Genomic DNA, 14,723 nt, shown 5'->3' with positions numbered 1-14,723 from the left:
CAACCTGTGCTTGAGTCAAAACTCCGCCAAAACCACTGCCTGACCCTGCATTTGGTGCTGACCCCAACCAAGAGGGACATCAGAACTGCAAATGCTGTAGAAGTTTGGGTCCCTCAGCAAGCTGGCTCTGATTCTGACTGGTTCTTCTGGCAGGCTAAAATGCCCACCATACCCCAACTACTCTGCAGTGCCTCCAAGGCTGCAGCCATCATTGCTGGGTTGATGATAAAGGTTCCAAAGTTTATCCCTCCACCCATACCACCTTGGTTATTTCCCAAGACAGCTCCACCCCTTCTAATGTTACCTGATTTCCCAAAGCCTCCTGGATTACCACCCAGTCTTCCACTTCTTTCTGTCTATTGCTATTGTGCTTAGCTTCAGCGTTGGGTATCTGCACGTTGATTCCTTTAACGATCAAATCCTCTCCACAAAGAGATTGGGCAACCCTATCATTTGTAAACACAGCCAAAGCAGAAGCCCTGGATGGCTTGGAAATAAGATCAGACATCTACAACTTCCCGGTGCTGACAGAAGAAACGTTGAAGCTTTTGGACCACACGTCTATTGAATAATGCCCAACAAACAACTTTCTGCCTCTTAAGGGCTCATCTGGGCTTTGCTTAGAATCCAGTTTACAGTCACACCATCGGCTATCTATCAAATAAATATCCTTGTGACTTTGCTTTTAAATTTTATAAACTGAACAAAGTCAAACATTTCCAGTTTTAAGATCTCTTTAGACCTGCACCATAGGCCTGTCTCCAAAGCATTGACACCATCTGTAAGATCCTGTTTGGTTGTTATCCATGGAGATCTGACACTATTAAATTGGATGTTTTCTGGACTGTTCGCTCTACTTTCATGGCTGAAGAAACACCTTTCTCCTCAATTTCCCCTGTGTTATCTTCTGGATAGTTTACCAGATTTCCCCAGCCAACATCAGGGGATGCAGACTTTCTTCCACCCCTCAGGTACTGAGACACTGGATCCCTGGAGTGCAGACCACATGCCCTGGGAACTGGGCTGCAACTGAGGATGGCAATACTGGTCCTTGCTCTTTAATGATTTTCAATGGACTCATCATTTTCATCCTCTGTTGCCTGGATACGTTCAGACAACTCTGCTTAGTTCTCTGCTAGATGCTAGAAAGCATAATGAGGAAACTGAGGCAGCAAGCTACTGCTTTGTGTCTGCCCCAATTAACTCTTTATATGTCTATCATTGAAGATATCTCTGCTACTTGTCAGTACTTGATTATATACTGTCGTTGCTATTTAAATTCATAATATAGAGCAGGCTTCTTCATGGAAATTATATAGTCACATGGAACTATTTAAAAGTTATTTAAAACTATTTAAAACTATTAAAAGTTAACAGTTTGAATACTTTTACCTCTTAGACTCTTAATCTGTTTCCCAAGTTTTCATGGCCTTGGGTAAAAGAGAATGCCTTTATACTTTTTATTGCCTCGCTGCTCAACAATCTTTCGAAGAATAATTTCAGATGACCGTCTTTACAGCATATGTAGATGCTTATCTCCATTACATCATCCAGTAATGCTTTGATAATAAGTGGTATTAAAAGCATTGTGTGACAATACAGCTATCAGAATAAGCCAGCTGTGACCACAGCTCTAGTGGCGAAAGCAGAAGGAGTATTAGTTCAAGGGCAGCCTGGGCTACTTAGCAAGTAAAGGGCTAGCGAAGGATCTTTGCAGTAGAGTGCTTGGGTAGCATATATGAGGTCCTGGGTTAGAACGGTAAGGGCGAAAAGACAAACGTCAAACAAAGCTGCAGGAAAGAGGAGGAAGTATGAACTTCGTAGACGTGAGAAGCAAACAGTTTGACAGTTGTTGAGATAGAGAAATAAATGGGATAGGAAGAACCAAAGGTGATTCCTAATGCTACGAGCATCACCTTAGAAAATGCTACCATGTTTGCAAAACTGTAGTTATGGAACAGGCAAATAAAAGCTAGAACCTGGAGTATAGGGTGTCGAGTTCTGTGACAGAGAAATCTCCACATGCACAGAGCCCCGAATTTAATCATAGCACCACAGAAAAAGAAATAAAAGTGCATATGAGTGTGCTCAGAAAAGTGCAGACAAGTTGTCCTCACCTGTTGACATCCCAGGATATAAAGATGTGCAAAGCAGTTAGAATATGCCAGACTACTTCCTGATCATGAGAGGTATTGCTAGATAAAGCCACGTTAGGTAGAACTGCAAACAAAAATATTTGTATGAGCTATTTATTTTGATTGCTACTTATATGTTTCTTAACTTGCAAGGAGTCACATAAAATAACAAAATCAAACATAGTGTTTCATTAATAAAATCATAGTCTGATAGAATCATAAAAAGTTTGGGCTGGGCATAGTGGTGGCTCACACCTTTAATCCCAGCACTCAGGAGGCAGAGACAGGCAGAGTTAGAGCCATCCTGGTCTACACAGTGAGTTCTGGGACAGCCAGGGCTACATAAGGTGACCTTGTCTTGAAAAAGACCTCTTCCCCCAAAAAGAAGTTGGTTGCTGAACTATGGTGACGAGAGAAGCTAAAAGATAAGAAAACCAATTGTAAGGTGCCCAGGACTTAACCAATACATCAATCATTTAATAGTTACAAAATAATTCATGCACAGTATAAGGAAAAACGATGTTCCTGGAGGAAATTTTTATTCTGTTCATATTTTGAACAGATTTTGGTTTTGTTACATTTAATTTTTTTTTTCGAGACAGGGTTTCTCTGTAGCTTTGGCGCCTCCTGGAACTAGCTCTTGTAGAAAGGGTGGCCTTGAACTCACAGAGATCCTCCTGCCTCTGCCTCCAGAGTGCTGGGATTAAAGGCGTGCCCCACCACCACCACCGCCTGCCTACATTTAGAAATTTTTTATTTCTTGTGCAAGTATATCTTAAAGAGAGGATTAAAAGAAAGAGATAATAGGGGAATTGTCTCAGCTACTTCTATTATTGGCAAAACACTGTGACCAAGACAGTCTATAAAAGAACATATTTAATTGAGTTTATGGTTTCAGACGGTTAAAGTCCATGGTGGCAGAGCAAAGGCAAGGTGGCAGGAAAGGGTGAAAACTGCATCTTGATCAAAGAGTAGGAAGCAGAGATAAAGTGCTAGGTATTATATGAGTCTTCTTCGGAAACTTCAAAGCCCACCCCCAGTGACTCACCTCCTCCAACAAGACCACACCTCCTAATCCACCAACTGGGGACCAAGTACTCAAATGCATTAGCCTATGGGGGCCATCCTCATTCAGATACCACAGGCATATTTCCGATGGATAATAATTAAGTCAGTTGCATACCTGATGCTAGCTATACAAAGTTAAATAGGACAGCGTCTCACCTCATGCTGTCTAATCCTGAAAGAGTAATAGCCGTAGATAGCTATAATGCAGTGGGGTGGCCGCTATAATAGTTACAGGTTCAGAGAGTCTTAGCAGAGCAAGTGAAATGGGATCTTGCTGTCCCTCTCAGCTTCAGGAAGCCATCCCCGAGGAGACGGTGTGCAAGCTGAGTTCCTGTAGGGTTTTAATTAAGGAGACCTTGATAACTTTCATCAGAATGATTTCTGCTGAAACAGAAGACAAAATCCAGATGTAGTGAGGCAAGAGGTGAATGTAGAAATTGAGACAGTGGATAGAGACAATTTTCTCCAGGAAATTACTTTCAAACTGTTCTGAGAAGATTTAATAATGAATTTTATATTGCATATTACAATTACACACCGATGGTAGCAATGCTCCTTCTTTTTCTCCTGGGTGTTAGTGAATAATTGCTTTCAATTTACACAGTGTCAATGACACGGAAAGAAAGCTTATAGCTGCACCTTTGCATTACACACGTCTCTCTTTCCCAGTTGTTCATTGCTCCTTTTCACATCTTAGACTTTCACGGTCTCTGTTACCAAGCACCCCTTTGTACCTGGTGGTTGTACTATAGCTTCCTCCATAAGGAAAAACGATGTTCCTGGAGGAAATTTTTATTCTGTTCATATTTTGAACAGATTTTGGTTCAATTTAGAAATGATCCACAAAACTCCAGTGACTTCAGTTTCCAATCCTTGCTGCACGTGTCGCCTTTAAACACAGAATCCTGTGGCACACTGCCTTTCTATTTTCTCCTCTCCCGGGAGACATAGGAAAAGTCTAACACTAACTAAAGAACGTCCGAGTCTTCTCTAATCTTCCAGTGACAACAATCTTCATCTTAAAATGTCTATCTGGCCAGGAAGATGGCTCAGTGCTGCTGGGCCCTCATAACTTGGTGAAATCCCTGGAACCCACATGGTGGGAGGAGAGAATTGAGTCCTGATGCCCTTGCATGTACTGTGGCGTGTGCACAATCACACAGCTACATACAGCATAGAAGCACGGAAGGAACTGACGTCCTAGCTCACCTTAGAACATTCTGTTTGTTCACTTTCAGCAATGATCCACCACAGCCACCCCAGCTCTCCAACCTCACTGGCAGCAGCTTTGATACTGCGTCGAATTTAGGTCATTGCCCACCTATTTTCAACTACTGTAGTAGGTTGACTCAAATGCGTAGTTAATCTGACTTCTTCCTTTCCGTGAGACCCCCTCCTTTTTTGCCTTTCATTGAAGATAGATTTGTTCTCATTTAGTGTCTCCTGATTACAGTCCCCTCCCTCTACTCCTCCTTCTCACCCCCCTTCTATTCAGATTCTCTCCCTTTCCGTCTCTCTCCAGAGGACTAACAGGCTTCAGTGGAAAATATTAGGATACAACAAAAATTATCACAGTGGAGTTGGACAGGACAAAAAAAAAAACATAAGAGTCCAAAAGAAGGCAGAAGAGACCCATTCATTTAAACACACAGGACTCTCATAAAAACACTAAACTGGAAGCCATAATATAGATGCAGAAGATGCGGTACAGCCCTATGCAGCCTGTCTATGCTGTCTCAGTCTCCATGAGTTCAAATGAGCTCTGGAGATGCTCCATTTTAACATTGTCTAATCCAAACTCTAGACTTTATCTGTGCAGGAGCTGCATTACACATGTGATGTTTACATGCACAATGATATTAATTTGTGGTTTTCTGCCCTTTAGGTAACACTGATATACTAGATTAAGTAGTACCAAGATGTTAAACTCCTCTAGAGGAACAATATATTACCAGATGGTCTTTAATGAATAATTAACCAAAGTTTACATAAAAATAAAATTCTATCACAACCATGACCTCAAATATATACAAATACATAAAATATGGATTTTTTAAAAAGTGCACTGTAAACTTGAATACATAGTAATTAAGAGGACCTCATAGAAATAGCCGAGACTTACTGACTTGAGAATAGAACATGAAGCTGTGTTTTGCTTCTGGTGATAACACATTTGCAGAGTCCGCGTGACTCAGGCTCTGAGAACTGCTGTGAAACCCAAACATGACACAGAGTAGAATACAAAGCCTAGAGTGTCTGGGACAGGGAGTTCCCGAGAGGCTGAAGATACACTGGGATGAGTCGGCTGTGATCTTCCACCGGGGGCATTTGCTGATTCAAGGATTGAGATGTGTACCATTCCTTAGTTTGTAGCAATCTCTAGCCTGGGACTACTGAAAATGGAGTTCGGATTAAGTCCAGCAACTATACAGGAGACAGAAGCACCAAAAGTATTATAGAGGGTAGTTCCTCTGCCATCTTCTTTCTAGAACACTGAGTAGTCTCTGAGAGGTTAAAATTGCCTCACAAAGCTCAGAGAAGCAAACACTGAGAAAGAAAAGGCTAAGAATGTAGTTGCTAGTCCCGTGGAACAAAGGAGATGGAAACGGGAAGTCTCATCAAAGAGAAACACATCATTTTTATTTAGATCTTAGAATAGCTATGCTCAGTGAGGAAGCTAAATTAATTATAACTAGGCCAGCCTTAACTGCAAGTTGAGTGTCTCAAACTCATCCACAGCTAATTTAAATCTCTTTAGACAATGCCACCTACAGTCACTACTGGGTTTCCACAGTCAACATTTTTCATTAAATTAAAAATACCTAAGAATGTCAAGAAATAAATTTCTCCACTAAAAGTCAAGAGAAAAAATAAAAGAGAAATAGAAATAGATGCAGACACAGATATTTTAGTTATCAGATTCAGACTTTTTTGGAAACCTTAGACTCAAAAAAGGAAAAAAATGGCCAAGGCCTGAGGACATAATTCGGTAGGTATAGTACTTGTCTGCTGTGCACGAGGCCCTGGGATGGATCCAGAGCATGGCATAAAGGAGCATAATGGTGCATACTGTAGTGCCAGCACTTGGGAGACAGCAGGAGGACTGGGAGCTCAGAGTCATTCTCAGTTATATAGAGAATTTGAGGCCAGCCAGTGATCTCAGAGATCCCTGCCTCAAAAATATATGTCTCTCGTGGATAGAGAGCTGAACCGGCAGCTACATGCACAGCTCACGCAGAAGACCCGAGTGCAGTTGCTAGCACCTACTTTCCATATCACTCCTGGACATCTGCATGTAACCCCAGCTCCAGGAGATCTCATACATCTGGCCTAATCTCAGCATTTGGCAAGCGGAGACAAAAGGACCCTGAGTCTGAGGCCAGCTTCAGCCTGTTTCAGACAATAACAACAAGAATACCTGCTGAGACTTCAGTAGATAGTTTTAGTAGCAGATGAGAACCAGTTAAAGCGAGAGAGGCAACTGGGGCCAGTCAATCAAAGAGAAAAAAAGAGAATGGAAAAATCTAGGAAACATCAAATATGTGTGGGCGTGCTATAAGGTTTATTGTGTGCATGGCTGGAGTCTGAATTCAGAGAAGTCTGAGCTAGCCTCTGCATGTGGAGTGATACTACCTAGGAAATCCCTCAAACCCATTAAACACATGACACCGATCCAAGAAACTGGAAAGCACAGAACATATCCTAGCAAAACAGCTCCAACATACATGAGTTTCACAGCTCATAGAGTTGTGGGAGGGACAGCAGGTCACTTGTATCCTGGACCTTGCTCTGAAGAGGAGGGACTGTCTGTCACTCAGGGACAGATGTGTAGCACCTGCCTCAGACTGAGATGCCAACCAGAACGCTGATGGCCCCTGTCCTGTTCCCCATCAGGAAGTTTTCCTCTAGCACCTGGTAACATCCATACTGCTGGGGGAGGAGCAAGATCATGCAAACCAACTTCCTGCTCTGTTGTCCTGGAGAACCTGCTAGAATCTGAGAGAGGGGCTGGGGAACTGAGGAAAAGGTCCTCCAGCATTCCAGACCTCACACTAAGCACATAGTGGCAGTCCAGACCACGCTAGAGGAATTTCAAGTGTGCTGAGCCCTGAAAATTACTACGGCAACATTCAAAAGCCATTCACCTCAAATACTCACTAAATTGACTAAGATTCCAAACTAAGAGCCAGACAGAAAGAAGGGAATTAGTATCTGGTCTATTTACCTCGGGCTTTAATTTTCACTATATATAACATGTGTTATTGAATGTTTTAAGAGATGGGAATACACTAAACGAAAAAATACATGCAAAAAAAAATAGTCATCAGAACTGGATCCAGAGATGACTAAAACATTATAAGTACCATTAACTTGAATAAGAGGGACAAAAACTCAAGTAAGACTTAAATACAAAATAGTAAGACTATCAGCTGACTTATCAAAACAAAAATAGCATATTTTGCCGGGCGGTGGTGGCGCACGCCTTTAATCCCAGCACTTGGGAGGCAGAGGCAGGCGGATCTCTGTGAGTTAGAGACCAGCCTGGTCTACAAGAGCTAGTTCCAGGACAGGCTCCAAAACCACAGAGAAACCCTGTCTCGAAAAACCAAAAAAAAAAAAAAAATAGCATATTTTAAGTTCTATGAATAAAAGGACACCAACCACCTAGAATTTAATATCCAGGGCTCCATTGGAATCATGATAATACAAGGAGGAATGAGCTATGGTTGGGGAAAAAAATGAGATAAGACCAGTAAGTGTGACCTTGTCAAAAAATATAATGCATGAAATAAAAGGAATATTTTGCTCAAGACAAACATAGTCATTGCAATTAAAAGTCAATTGGTAGAAGCCAGGTGTGGCAGCATACACCTTTAATCCCAGCCCTGGAGATAGAGAAACAGGTGGATCTCTGTGCATTTGAGGGCAGCCTGGTCTACAGAGAAAGATGTAGGACAACCAGGGCGGTTACACAGTGAAACCCTGTCTCGAAACAACAAAACTAAACTAAAAAGAAGAAGAAGAAGAAGAAGAAGAAGAAGAAGAAGAAGAAGAAGAAGAAGAAGAAGAAGAAGAAGAAGAAGAAGAAGAAGAAGAAAGTCACCTGTTGGGATCAAAAGAAATAGTTCAGTAACTTGAGGGACATGCCCATTCAAATGCTTGCTTGGTGTTGAGATGTCCACTATTTCCCAAAGGAACTACCCAATCATTGGCTTCATCTGGATTGCATCCTATGATCCACTGATTTACACCCTTTGCACTTCATTCTGCCCTATGTGAATGTAAAAAGGCTGTCCCTCGGGTATGCCTAAAGTACCCATGTGATCCTCCTTTAACAGGAATGTTCCTTCTGTGGCAGACATTCAGCAGTCAAGGTTTCGTTCCCACCCACACCTAGACTCTTCCAAGCATACCTCCCTGTGTGTTTCTCAAACAAGTCCTGTGATCTGGTAGGGACATATACATTCTCATCTTGGGCTACAGCACAGGAGGGCGTTTTTCTTTCTTGTGGAGGGGATTCCTGCTGTTTACTCACATATTACTATGGAAGCTTCAGTCTTGAAAGCCTAGGTCTTGCTTGTATTCACTGAAAGCTTTCATTTTGAATATTAGCCTCGAAATGATATGCCAGATCTGATAAGAGTTGACCAAAAAAAGAGCTGGAGGCGTTTTTAATAGCGAACAGTGGTGTGGCCAGAAACTGGGTTTCAAATAGCAATTAAGGTGAGGCTGTAGGTAGAGTAGTGGGAAATGTTGGCAAGGACACACTAATCAATTGCAAATATATGTAGTGGGAAATGTTGGCAAGGACACACTGATCAATTGCAGATAGATGAGGGGTGACTCAATGGTGAAAATGATTTTCAATTTCTGAATGACTAAGAGAATAAAATAAATAAAAATTAGGAAGTGCTCCTACTTATTGAAAAATGCTTTTAAGTATGTGGGTTAGCCCTCAAAATACTATGTAGACAAGTATAAAAATAAATTGGGGGTTCTTATTTTGAAAAAAATGAGTATGGACTGTTAGGTAGCTCTGTGGTGGCACAAGCTATGAAACAAAGGAGCGAAGACTTTGCCAGTGTCCCGTAGCATGGATACGCTGACAGTTGAGTGTGTGGGTTTAATTGCTTGTTGAAAGAAAGAGAGACCACACACCAAGAAAGCTGGGCATTTCCACTTAAGGGTGTCCATACAGGACAGAGGTTTGCGGTCGGTGACTGGTCGAAAGTTCAGAGCATAAACTTCGCGTTGGAAGCTTTAGGGATGCAGCAGTTGGATTTCTTCATAAACCTTAACTTGGGAACAAAAAGTTGAAAATGAAGCTAAAACTATAGATTGCAAAGAATCAGGAGTTGTTAATTTGGGGTGGTGGAATATTTACTATCTTGTGGTTTCCCCGGGGGTACCTTGTTCTTACCTGGGATTAGACCAAAGATTACAAAGTGTTCTTGTTTTTTGTTTTGTTTTGTTTTGTTTTGTTTTGTTTTGTTTTGTTTTGTCTGAGTCTTCTGTGCTTACAGAGTGGCCTCATCCAGTACTGGTGTTTGGAAAAATCATTTGTTGGCTGAGTTGTCCCTGGAGAGGAGACAGGACTCCTCTATCTAGATTAATGGAGTCTGTATTGGTATAGAAGTAGAAATAGCCAACTCAAAACAGGGAAACCGGAGGGACAGACCACAGGTGGAATCATTTTTCTTATCAATGAAGTTAAAAACATGATCCTCTCCAGAGGTTAGTGTCAGCCAAGACATTTTTTGGTGGCTCCTAAAACGACACTGTCTTCTACTAAGTCACCCACTGTGATAAATTAAAAAGAACCACTTTTGCTGTGTATCATGAATTTGCCAAGGATTCAGGCCCGTGCATCCTTTTAGTCTCTGAAAAATGGAATACATCACCATCCTTTGATGAGTGGTACAAACAAATCTTTTACTCGGAATATTGGGCTGGGTTAAATAGTACTTAATACAAATAATTTTTGACCTTTATTTTGGCTTTGGAAGTGCATCTCTCAGAGGAGAAAAATATTGGCATTTCCAAAGCTAAATAGGCCATCAGCAAGGAACCATCATCATCCATAAGACAGAATCCTTCCATAGCCAGAGCAAAGGAAATCAACAGTCCCATCTGCCATCAGAGGGAAAGTGGGCTCCCCCATCCTCTGGAATTCTGTTTACAAGTGTCTAAATTGCTAGATACTTGGCTCATTCCTGGCATTAGGTGTGACGAAGAGACAACTCACTCAGCTGCAGCGTGTCGGCGGCAGCAGATTCTGTGCATGCCATAGCCCATGCTCTTGGAGCATCAAAAGGAGATGAAGCCTGATTAACCATTTTGAAATCTATCGGATGAGGAGAAGTCCTTACAAAACAACTTTTATACGCTTTAATTAAAAACGTGTTCCGGCAGCTCAGAGCTGAATGGGCTTCAGGGGGAGCAGGGCTGAGCCGGTTGCTATGACGACACCAAATCTTTTCACACCAGGCCCTTCCTCAACACACTGACTAGCTATCCCCGACTGCTAATTTGTTTCTGTGCCATCTTTCACTTCATGGGTCTGTCCCTTGGCCTGGGAGGTTGCAGGAGGCTACAGGCCTTCTGATGTCTTTGCTGTGGGACTTCTCCCTTGCTTGGAGCCTCCTGTTCTTGACCCTCACCCTTTTGTATGCTCTGTTCCTTTTAAAAACAGGTTACTCCTAAGCTTAAGAATACTTTATTATTTCCACCACAGTACAGCAATCACTGTTTACTGCCCCTTGTTATAAATCCAATTTACTAAATCATGAGTGTAGCTGAAAAGAATGATAGCGAGTTCAACAGCTTTTACGTTTCCAGCCACTGGCTGCCCATATCTTGAGGGATGTTTTGCTCATACGTTAAAGTCAAGTTGTGCTTTCTCTTTCCTCAAAAGATTTTTTTATGTGTTTTAGTGTTTGCCTGTATGTTTATTTGTGTACTACATGGGTGCTGGGAACCAAACTTTGGTCTTCTGCAAGAACAAGTGCTCTTTTCTCCTGAGCCTTCTCTAGCCCCAAGTTGTCTTACTCTTAAAATTTGAGCTTATCCCACAAGCAGCACCATCTGTGAAGCCAGACGTGGTGACACACATCTATAGTCCCAGTACTCGTATGTCTGGGGGGGAATTCTGGGTTTGAGGACAGTCTGAGATATATAGTAAAAAACTGAAAGTAAACAAATACTTAAAAGTCTATGTTGAACGCAGAAGCTAGTGGGTGGAAGAGTGGGGTTGCCTTCCTTTATCTTAGCAGGCTTTAAAATTGTGCTCGGCATACAGGGGGTTCAGCAGTTCTTCACAGTCCTAGTTACAAGGTAGAATTAAGAAATGGGTAGGACTGGCCTCTCTTAGGACTCAGCCGCTAACTCGAGGAAGCTCGCATCTTTACATTCTTATAAATTTTTCTACAGCTTCTAAATGTTGCTCTTTGAGTCATCAGAGGTCTTACAACCTTTCACTTTGGTTGTAATTCCAATTTAATCTACTACCTATTCTGTTATCTATGGTGACGTGGTGAGCGGAGTGTAATGGAGAAATTAGCATTTCTAACTTCCTCTGCAACTTAGTCTATTGTTGTTATGACTCTAACTACCGCTGAGAATTGTTTGTTAGAGGAAACAGGCATTGCTTCTCTACTTGCCTGACTCAACGGAGATGTTGCAACTCAAGAGTCAGGTGTTGCCTTAGAAGTCAACAACAGATGTCATAACTTACCTTTTCTACTTGATGTTTTTTTCCCCCATTGGTCATGAGCACATGTCATAGTAAGGTATAAGAGAATCAAGTTAACTTGTGTTGGGACTAATGACTCCTGGCCTACAGGGCTCTTCCCTCCTAGAACCTTCTAATTAAAGTTAACAATATTAGAATTTCTTTAATGTAAAGAAAGTTTAAATATCTGTTCTATATTCTTGCACTTTATTTATCAAAGATTAAAGTATTTAGTTTTAAAATAAAAAAATCCCAACATTTCATATGTCTAATACACTTTAAAAAAAAAAAAGAAGTCAACAACAGAGTTGCCTTGGTCTGCTGTGGCTCATTGGTTGCTGCTACACCGAGAAGTGACTCTTCCCAACCATTGGGGGCCTGAAGTCCAGTTCTGAGCCTAGGACTCCAGGTCAGAGTACACCTTTTCAACTCCAGTTTCCATATATAGAAGTCTTGTCACCCTTGAGAACTAAAGAACTGCCTTGCAGTTTTACTGTGTAAAACGATGCCTGAGAGGCCCGTGTATGTCTGAGCTATAGTAACACATACTGTGAAATGTGTCCCGCACAAAAGACCATATTTCTTCTAAGGGAATCATTGTTCTGAGTAACTTCTGCATGTATTTCTTATAAACTAAGAAGATGCTATGAGAGAGGGGGAGGGAGGAAGGGAGGGAGGTGGAGGGAAAGAAGGAAGGAAGGAAATAAGAAAGAGAAAGGAAGGAAAGACAGACATCCAATGGGTGATCAGCTGATATTCCTTTAAAGGGAGATAGGCTGAATGACCTAACTTTGGGTGGTTTATCTCAAAAAAGGGGGCTGAATCTTTTACTGATTGTTATTTGAAGGAATTTGAAATTTAACCTCATTTTTCTCCTGTCAGTATAAAGAATTGGAAATCAATGCTTGTCTATATCATGGGTGTCTACACCTGGATCAATCTTAGGTGGGTACTATAGACGGTGCATTTAAATTGCCTGCATAAATAGCTGGAGACAAGCTTTTGGGACCTGAGACAAGTTTGAGACAATAAAAATAAACATTCAGAAGAGCGCATGCGGAACGTCAGCCAATTTCACTTCGCTATGGAGGAAGGGTGGGAATCAGTTGGCAAAAAATGTTCTGCACCATAAATACAGTGCTGTTTAATCACACCCATAGACTCAGGAAGCCCGAGTTATCCATCCTTACCGGTCAGATCTGGTTTGCAAACATTCTGAGGAAATCACCTTAAAGGATGACTGAACTGAAGACAGAATGGCTCCCCCCCCCCTTCTTTCTGCTACTGTATCTCTAGCCCCATTATTGGTTGATGTTTCCAGGCTCCAGTGTGCTTTGGGGCTGCACTTTTCCATACTTCTAAATTCTCATCTTTACCGAAATGTTTTTTTTTTCTGTCTTCTCCCTGCCTAATCCTGTTCCATAGCCAAAGGCATCTGCATAGAAATGGGAATATCTTTTGTTTAGTAATTCTTCCAGCCTGCGCCGGCTGGCTCACCTGAAGCCACATAATCCTGCCTGTATGCTGGGGCACTAGACAAATTGTTTATAGGAGGAAACCGCAGGGCTGTCCTGTTGCTTCTGTGGAGGGAGCGCAGCAGTCTCCCACGTGTGTGCGAAGTATATGCCAGGATTCAAGGCAAAGATTAAACCTTCACTTTCTGTTGCAAGGACAGTTTATTAAAGGTGACTGAAGGAGTCATTTGCACTACATGCAAATGGACCTGTCACCAAGATTCAAACCTAGCTTTAATAAGTTAATATAAAAAAAGGAGGGTAAGTGTCCAGAAGTCACTTTTTCTTTATAACCTCTAATATCTGGAGTTTAGAACTCAGGTAGAAAAGCGAACTTAAGCCAGGTGTACAGTGCATGCTTGTAATCCATGCCCTAAAGGCTGAATCAGAAGGCTCATGGGCTGGAGAAAGAATTTTCCATATACTTCTTCACTAAATGCACAGAATATCGTCAAGGTAGATGCTTTGCATGGTTTTGAAGTAAATGAAAAGCATAAGGACTTCACTTCCCAAGAGGAAAATGTTTTAGCATGCTCTATTGGAACAAAATAAAAGAAAGGAGAAATTGGCTTCTTTTAAATTTTATCTACAATAATAAATTTTTTTCTCCTCTTCTCCAAGTGCTTAGACCTAAAAATTGAAGGGTAGTGTGAGGTCCACGAAAATAAATATGCCAGTTTCTCCACGTGGAAAAGGTTTAAATAACAAAAGTCCCATGTCTCCTGATGAGACTAATACCTGGCTGGAAAATCTAACACTTTTCTAAGTTTACCCGAGCCGGCAGGTCTGTGTTTACTGCTTCCTTGGGGTGGGTACCCCTGAAGATGTAAGGGGCCTCCTGGATCATCCTCAATACAGCTACTCGCTGTGGTTTGCTTGAAGGTTGGAGTAGCCATGATTAATTGGTGAGAAATGACCCATTTGCACCACAAAGTAGTGTTGCTTAAAAAAAAACTAGCACAAGCACCTTACATCCCGTTTTGAATTGTTCTTTATCTAACCGAATTAAAACTCCCATGTATACTTTCCCCAACTGGGAGAATGGGCTCCTGTTGGAAATTCAGTCATGGCCACACCTCATATATTAGACTTGAAGCTAACCAAACTATGTAGATATCTTTGATAAGGATTCAAAGTCAGTCTGTCTCAGTGCCTCTCCGCCTCTCTGTTTCTGTCTCTGTCTGTCTGTCTGTCTGTCTGTCTGTCTGTCTGTCTCTCTCTCTCTCTGTCTCTCTCTGTCTCTCTCTCTCTGTCTCTCTCTCTCTCTCTCTCTCT

The sequence above is a fragment of the Microtus ochrogaster genome, chromosome 1 (assembly GCF_000317375.1).
Source record: "Microtus ochrogaster isolate Prairie Vole_2 chromosome 1, MicOch1.0, whole genome shotgun sequence".
NCBI lineage: Eukaryota > Metazoa > Chordata > Mammalia > Rodentia > Cricetidae > Microtus > Microtus ochrogaster.
Note: the sequence above shows the minus strand (reverse complement) of the source record.